Genomic DNA, 9008 nt, shown 5'->3' with positions numbered 1-9008 from the left:
CTTTAGTTTAGTTTAATTTCAGTTTTGTTGGTGTTTAGATGTTCGTACGAGTTTCGTTAGGAATAATTGTGACGATGGTGTTTGATCTCTAATTTGACATAATCCTATTTATTTGGACCTGTTAGATTAGTCTAGTCATTTGCTGTTTGTCGTTTAAGGTGATTTTGATGTTTAACGTCAGTGTATTCTTCAATCAAATTCATGTTAGTCCTGTACAAAATATATGAGAACTGCTATGGAACTAAAATTATCCATGGGGAACAAATTCGAGGTCTGATGAGGGTAACAGTTCACTATCAGTATTGTGTCTGAATAAGGAGTTTGCTTTAGCTAATTAGGGACATATGGGATGTCACATAACTGTTTGAATAGTAGTTTAGATCGTATGGTTTTGATGGGACTGCCTTGTGCTAGATCCTTACATGACATGTTGTTGGATCATTGTTTGACCATTTGTCCTCTCTATGTGACAATACTTATTTTGAAAGAACTAATGACCTAGATATACCTCTAAGTGTTGTTGTATGATAATTGTCTTGTATTTTGAATGAGTCTGCAACTCTCACTAGCTTAAACTATGATATTCCTCTCCTAAGAGATGAGATTGTCATGCCCCACCCTGCTATTCCTAAGTGAGAATCATCTTAACTCTGTGTTGAAAGGATCCTTGTACAAAATGCTCTGTTCACTCTTAATGTCTTCCATGATAGATGTTGCATTATTGTACAAGTATCATGACTTGACATTCCCTGTAATTTGCCTTTGTTTCCTATTGACTTGGTAGGCTTTATGGTGTATAATAACTGGTTGACCTGGTATAAATATGATGAAGAATAAAATCAAATAGATAAACTGATCAGGAATATTAATAAGAGTACCATGTATTCAGAACTCAGCCTGGCTTATTTCATTTGATAAAGGCAAATCAAGCTAAAATAAGACCTATAGAATACTGATATCAGGACTATAATGCTTAAAATCCTCCACTTGGGCATGATCTCTGGGTTGGGTTTGACTAAATAGGCCCTTAGAACTAGTGGAAATCTAAAATGCTTACCATATGACCTATTTGTGAAACAAATATTTTGTTGTCTTTGCATCTGCACATTGCATTTTGGGGACCTGTTTTATTACCAGCTGAGTCTTTATCCTTTTTTCGAATCCAGTTGTGCGAAATACTTAAAGGTTTGATTAGGTCGAGTGTTTAGAGGATCACTATTTAGAATCAGGTTTAATCCAGGGCCATTTGGTTACTTGCTTGCCTGAAATACCTTTGAATCTTGTTTAAAGATCTTGAATGCCTTAAGGTGAGAGTTGACACTAGTCTTAATCAACATATTTGTTTGTCCAGACCTAAAATTTATAAAAGGAGTGAATCAAGTTGTTAATCTGAGTCTATATTTTGAGTCATGAGATTCCTACGCAGCTTTATCTGAAACAAAATTGGTTCAGGGTTAAAATGGAAATCTACTTACTGTCCTTCTGTTGAATTATTTGTGCTTTGGTCTGAGTTTAATACGTTGTCCATATGTTTAGTTATTACTACTTGACATATTGTCTCATATACACTTTCTATGACTTGGTCGAACAAAGTCTACAATACGATACAACCCGTTGAGTGTTTAGATTAGTTTGTGGGGGTTCGTTGAAATGAAGTTTACAATATAGTATGCTTAGATTTCATACTGGCCCACATTTGGTTCTTAATGAATTTCAGTTAACGCTCTAAATTCCCCCGTATTAATTCTGCCGCTACTGTTTGCGTATGGGTGCATACGAAAAATGATGTTTGCCCATTATTAAAATATATCTCAATTATAAGTTGTGGCTCAATAGGAGCCTGGACAATAATGATGTACTGTCAACATGTAAACTTTTTTCTCTTTTATAAAAACTTGATTTGGGTTTCGCTGTTCCACTATATATTGTAATCCCAGGTTAACTGCCATCTCTTACTAATTAAATCTATACACAAGGTGTATAGACATATACAAATGTTTATATAATTCAGTGTATATTGCGCTGTATATCACATATAATTCTCTTGTATATCTTCACTTTACTAATCTTTTCTTTCGTTTTATGCATGAACATCGCGCACGAGTTCGAGGACTCGTCGCCTTCCACATTCGGTGTCGGGCTAAAATCCCAGCCAAATCCTTCTCTCGAATCAGCCTTCCATTCGCAGCAAACAAACTCTGGGCCAAGGCCCATATGGCAGAAACGGCCTTACAGCCATGTTAAAATCTGGACTAAAGCCCAGCAGCGGAAACAGTCCGCAATAGTTGGGCCTAAACGGGCTAGATACGACATTATTTTTTTTCGCTATCTTATTTCGTTGTGTACTTCTAATTTGCCTTGCATGACTGATTTCTTTACTTTGTCTTATTTCTTTAATTTAGATGAATCTTAGTTTGACATTAAGGAGTTTAGTTTAGTAATGGGTAGTTAATTCCGCAAATTACATTCACTTCCGTTTTATCTTCTAAACTTATTTATAGTATCCATAACATTTATTTGAATGACTGATTTTCAAAATTAGCACGACCACATCGAGCTAAAAGAATCAAGATTTACTCTTTTTATCTTAGAATACTTGAAATACATATTTGTTAAAACATTAATATTAATCTTGCAATAATTTTACAAATACATTTTAATTTGCTAGTTGGCGTAATTCATAATACGTATGAACATTACTCATTCCGTTTCTTTTTTTTGGTTTACTTATAATTAAACTCTTTTTATTAAATCACTACATTTTTTTACAAGTATTATTTCAAACAACATTATTATACTTTCGTTTAAAACCTTGACGACATTTATAAGTCGTGTCTACAAAATAACATTAGAAATACTCTTTTGTACAAAGTATTATTTTTACAAGTCCTATTTTAAATAGCATTCTTACTTATACGTCTATCTATAACTTCAGTCCTATTTACCAAGTTATGTTCTTTTCTATAATACTATATTTACACTTAGCTTTAATTAACTATAAGTCCGGTCGGTTAACCATTGTTAATGGGTCTTAAAGGGTGCCTAATACCTTCCCTTTAGACTAATTGAACCCTTGCCTAGAATCTTAAGTTTCGCAGACCTTAAACAGAGTTAAATTTAAACATAACTTTAATAAACTTTAGGTGTCCTAATTCACCGTAAATAATTAGGTGACGACTCCCTAACAAACCAACAAAAAACAGGAATCTCCAATATGTCATACTTCTAATTTAACCCGGGTTAAAATGGGGTGTGACAGCGTGTTAGTATAATATTCTAATGTTAAACATTTCTAGTTGGAAAAGATCTCAAATACATATAAAAAAACACGTTGAAAAAGGTCCGAGTTCATATCATAAAGACAAAATCTACCTAATAAATAAAGTAGAAAAAGAAGAACAGAAAAAACAGATAACATTGAATCACAATTTACAAAAGAAATTGATTTTTTTTAAGAGAACGGAGGAGAAGATCTGATGTTACAGGAGGAGGGAGAGTGTATAACTCATATATAAGAGTTAAGAGGATGTATTCGAGTAAAGAAGATTAGTAACGTGTCAGTTACAAAATGTTTGAGGTGTAATTATCTATGAGTTAATCAGGTAATTATTATTATTAGAAGAATAGGCAACGATTGAAATGTTTGTGTAGGAATACATCCGCGGAAGACTGAAGAAAGCCGACTTGGCTTTCAACGCAAACCAAGTTAATTAGCACTAGTAATCTTATCCGCGCTTCGCGCGGTTAAAAAATAAGATAATTTAAAAATTAATGCTATAATTTGTATGAAAAAATTAATGTTTACCATCAATTAGGTGTGCTATTACATGAAATGAGGAATATATATTTTTTGACATAAATAGCTCGTGCATCAAAGTTGCCAAACTACCAATAATAAACTTAAGATTCATGCATCATCGCTTATACTCACAAGATAAGATACATCTTGTATAAAGATCATTAGTCATATCTCATTATCATAAAATTGAAAAGTTCATTCAATAATACCCAAAAAAAAAATAAAAAAAAATGCGATTTTCTTAATTATCTAACATATATTTCGAATGAACGAAAAAACAATATATGCCAATGAATCCTAAAGAAAAGGAAAATATCATCAACTTTTATTTTAATCTTTATAAGAATTAATACAATTAATTGAAGCATAATATAAAGGATCGATTGGTTGGTGGGATGGGATACACAAGAATAACTCATGAAATTATTTTATCTCACTTTCTATATGTATAACTTATCCCATGTGATCAATTTTAAAAATGGTGGGATAAAATAACCTGGGACTAAATAGTACCTATGACACCTGGGACTAAATAGTACCTATGACCAAACACATAATAAAATAATCTCATGAAATATCCCGGGATTGTTATCCTTATCCCACCTACCAAACGGCCCCTAATGGATTAAAGGGAAAATATTAATGGACAATACCTTAGTTTTAAAAAACGGTATTCTTCACATGCACTTCTTCTTTTTCCCTAAAATAAAATCAAACTTTTCAGAAGTAAAAGCCGAAAAACAAAAATCACAATTTTGTTTCACGTTTAAACTGCAAGAGCAAATCTTGGAATTTCTCCAAAACGATTAATGAAGGACTTAAATTATAATTCCATGTAGCACATAGCACAGAGCAATTTACTATTATCAAAATAAGCCGGCCAAACATCTAGCATGGCCTTATAATTATTTTTAAAAATCATTACAAAATTCTTTAAAAATCTAAATGCTTTCACATCGTTGATATTTTATAAATCGACTAAACAACTTCTTTTGCAACTAAACTTAGCCAACATCTAACATTGTCTTACAAACTTTTGAAAAAACCATACCAAATAATTTAAAACTTCCAAATGCTTTCAAATACAACAAAAATTTAGATAATTTCAGAAAGTAAAAAAATAGATTAAGCAATTGCACACTCAAATTGAAAAAATAAAAGAACTTGAGAAAAGAAGATAATAGCTTGTCATGAAGCCTTGAATCACATTAATAGAGAAGTGCTATGAACACCACACTTTTTGCTGTGAAAAAGTTCTCGCGATCGACCACCAACTCTATGGAAATGCTAATATTAAGATTAGCTTGCTTAGGAACTTAAAAAAAAATAAAAAATACCGACATGAAGGTTTAAAGGCTAGGTAAGATGCATGTTGTACACTACCCTAAAAATCTAACATCGCAATGAAACAAAACTTGTCAACATAAACGTAAGAAGGAGGGAGAATTTTCCGTAGCAATTAATATAGTCCACTTTCTATTTCTTGCATAGGCCCTCAATATCCGGAACTTTTGACAAAAATAAAAAAAAGGAAGGCCAATGAAGTATCTAAAACAAAAGGCTTTCACAAGAATAAGAATCTGCGATAAAATATCATACCTTCTGAATTATAGCAGGTCGAAGTATATATAAGGGTGTTCATACGTGCAATTTAGCTATCCATTCATGGCCGCTTGGATATTTTGAACATAAAGGAAATTTTTTCCTCAAACCCGATAGCAGAAAGATTTTCAATAGCATGCCACAAAACCTCACATAGTTAAATTTAATATTCTATGGAGGCGAGATGCCAGAGAATCATCTACAAATCATATCAATGTTCGAAGCACTCCGAATATATATCATAGAAATTTTATTTCATCTACAAAAGAATTATGATCTATCGTTAAAGTACATTAAAAGAAAAATATAAAGAGAGATTTGCTAATCACTCTTACATACCTCAACGATTGTGTGAACAAAAATGGCCATCCAGTTGAATCTTTACAATTCTCATCTATTATATCTCTTTACTGCCCTCATAACTTTTCATTGCCTCAAACCTCTTCAATATTATAATTGCAACCGTTAGACGTTTCACACTATTAATTATTTTAATTGCAACCATTGTTTCCATCACTAATTACTACTAACGTGTAACTTTTTTTCCATCCAACTGTTGCAATCTTCCTGTAGAAGTTTTTAAAAGAAACTAATTAAGAAAAATAAAAAAAAAGCAAAAAAGGAGAAAAAAGATAAATAGAATCTTTGGCCAAAGAGAGGTGCCACATCACTCTTTTTTTGCCTAGCTTTATATTATATATAGATTAGATGGCTTAGTTTTATTTATTGAACCGATTGTTTATTTTCTCTTCCTGTCTTATGTTTTGAGCTTGATTTTTTCTTTGTTCATTGTTTTAGCTAGTGGCTAATTCTTTTTCATTGATTGATATTCTGTTTTGATAGGTGATTATTGGAGATATGAAAATTGTCAAAAAATAAGAACGTAAAAGAAATTGTCTGAAAAGATTACTTAATTATTTCTTTCCTTGTCATAAGTTCGGCATGCTAGAAAGTTTGATTTTACCATTAACAGACCATGTTAGTAAAATTAAATTCTATTTTAGTATTAATTAACACATGAACGAAAATATTTTCTATTGTGTATATCTGAAAAGCATATTAAATAGTTTATAAAGGATTAAACAAAATCGGTCTACCAACTAGATTTGCATTACCAAATTGTTACGTTATCTTTTTTCTTTCTTTTCTTTTACCATCCTTTTTCTTTTGTATCCATTCAGGTTAACATATATTGATTTAAAGCAGTTTCATATTCGGCCCGGATGTCTCTCAATAAGCTTAAGTCAAAAATAGTAGAATCCTGAAAAGATGTTTGATTAATAAATATTACTCACTCTGTCTAAACTTATATGATACTTTTCGCTTTCCCAAGGTTAGAATTTTAACCCTTCCAGAGTAGTATCTCACTAATGGCTCAGCCACCCCTGAAGGAGGCCTTCTTCACCTTAAGCTGTGCTGGGAAGGCCCAAAGCCAATCCCAGGGAATAGTGAAGAGATTCAAACTGTATGAATTTTAACCAACATTTTAAGATGTATTAACCAAATTGATATGAGAAAAGTTGTCACCTATAATACTTTTCATGTAGTTTTCAAATATATAAATTTTAATATTAAAATATTAAGATAATTTAATGCAATTTAGCTTCAAAATTTATTAATCAAATTTACTCTCGAAAAACTAAAAGTATCGCATAAAATAGAAAGGGTAGAGTACTTTTTTTACATATAAAAATTATAATATTAAATCTATTTATATCATTTTTAACTACCGCGCGAAACGCGGACAAATACACTAATTAATAACTAATACTCCCTCCGTCCCATAATAAGTGTCACTTAAGCCAAAAACAGGCATATTAAGAAACCAATAATGCAATGTGAAGTTTACCAAATTACCCCTATATAATAAAAATAAATTACTTTAACCTTTTGATTAGAGCATGCACAAGAAGTAAATCTTTTGACATTGGGAATTCAACAATGCGAAGTTAATATATGGCTTTTCTAATCATCATTTAAATGTTACTTTATTGTCTAAGGGTAGAATTGGAAAAAACTTTTCAATTTATGTTTTGGTTTCCTGAGGTGACACTTATTATGGGACAATTTTTTTTTGGCTACAGTAACATTTATTATGGGATAGTGGAAGTACATGAGTAACTAAACCCTACGTTACTAATATCTGTATAACTCTAATCAGCAACCAAACGACTCCTTAATTGTCAGATGGGAAGTTAATGGAGTAAACTCTAAAAGGAAAGTGGGATGGAGAAGGTTGCTGACCTTGAGATTGAGGAGGAGGGCCGAAGTTGGGGATATCTGCATTTGAAGCCATAAATCGATGCAGAAATATCACTGATTGATTACACTCTTTCCAACTTGCAATTCGGAAGTGGGAAGACAATAGGGCAACGATTAGTGGAAATATAGGCGTGTATTGGCTTTGCCAATCTTGCTTCTGGGAGCGGGCAAGTATAAAATCTCTATTTTGCTTCTGGAAGTGGACAAGTACAAAATCTCTATCTTGCTTCTGGTAGCGGACAAGTATAAAATCTCTATCTTGCTTCTGGGAGCCGTCAAGTATATAATTTGATATTTTGAAGATAACACATTCAAATCTTGTATATCAACTTCTCAAATGTTGAGGTTGACCATGCTGTCGTTAACAAATCTGCTAAATTATCACTTGGATTTCTTGAATATCTTTTCACCATTCCTTTGAAGATCGTGTGTGAAAATAACTTTAAGTGAGACGTGTTTTATTTTATTCCACCTTCAGCGAATCAATTCTTGTAGATGATGCCTTCCAATGATCTTATATACCAACTTTCCAAGTGTTAATATGGTCATGTCTTTGTGACCAACTCACATCCACAAAGATGTTACATCCTTGAGCTCATCCCGATATCAACATGTCATTTGCTTGCTTCACGATCATTGTTATCTTTGCATGATTTGCATAAATAACAAATAATTGACTTTAGTAGAACAATATAAATATGACATCACCCATATGCAAATAAATGACTTGCGGGCCATCGAATGTTACATAGAGCATATAATCTTCCTTCATTTGCATAACCCACAAATCCTTGACAAATGGTTAGATAAATCTATACCAATATTTGATTATACTCGAGTATCTCCACATAGAAGTAAAATTATATCTTCCCAGCGTATTAATAAAAATATTATCTCATGAATTATAAGAGAAAGAAACATAAGTGCACCAATTACACAAATACATGGTACTTTCTGACCATTTTCATGAGATTGAAATTGATCTTTCTTAATGTTAAGCGATGTCATGGCCATTGGGGTATTCAATGGAATCGCTTTAAAACCTTTTAAATCCTTCAAGCATTTTCATATAAACTTCATTGTCTAGCTAGATATGACAACAATTCATTATACGCATCCAAATTTTTCATGTATTGCTAAACTGATAAGAAACCTCATTGCATCTAACACGGGAGAACTTATATCTATACAATAATGTCAGGATTTTCGCAAAAAAAAAAAAAATTATGCCACAAGGCACAACCCGTACTTTATATCTTACGACTTTATTTTTCATTTTACTTTTCGCACAATAATTTATTTGTACCGCACTAACATCATATCTTGAGGTCCTTGGACTATAGAT

At 32.0% G+C, this 9008-nt stretch overlaps 1 long non-coding RNA gene across 1 annotated transcript; it reads right to left on the bottom strand.

Moving 5' to 3' along the window:
* Positions 1-343: 343 nt before the first annotated feature.
* On the bottom strand, positions 344-7785 carry LOC132604947 (uncharacterized). The gene is made up of 3 exons (XR_009568938.1): positions 7646-7785; positions 5741-5968; positions 344-5660 (listed from the first exon to the last, which is right to left on the bottom strand). It is a non-coding gene; the product is annotated as an uncharacterized LOC132604947 (long non-coding RNA).
* Between the last annotated feature and the right edge of the window lie 1223 nt (positions 7786-9008).

The sequence above is a fragment of the Lycium barbarum genome, chromosome 8 (genome assembly GCF_019175385.1).
Source record: "Lycium barbarum isolate Lr01 chromosome 8, ASM1917538v2, whole genome shotgun sequence".
NCBI lineage: Eukaryota > Viridiplantae > Streptophyta > Magnoliopsida > Solanales > Solanaceae > Lycium > Lycium barbarum.
Note: the sequence above shows the minus strand (reverse complement) of the source record. Positions and strands in the feature narration are given on the sequence as shown.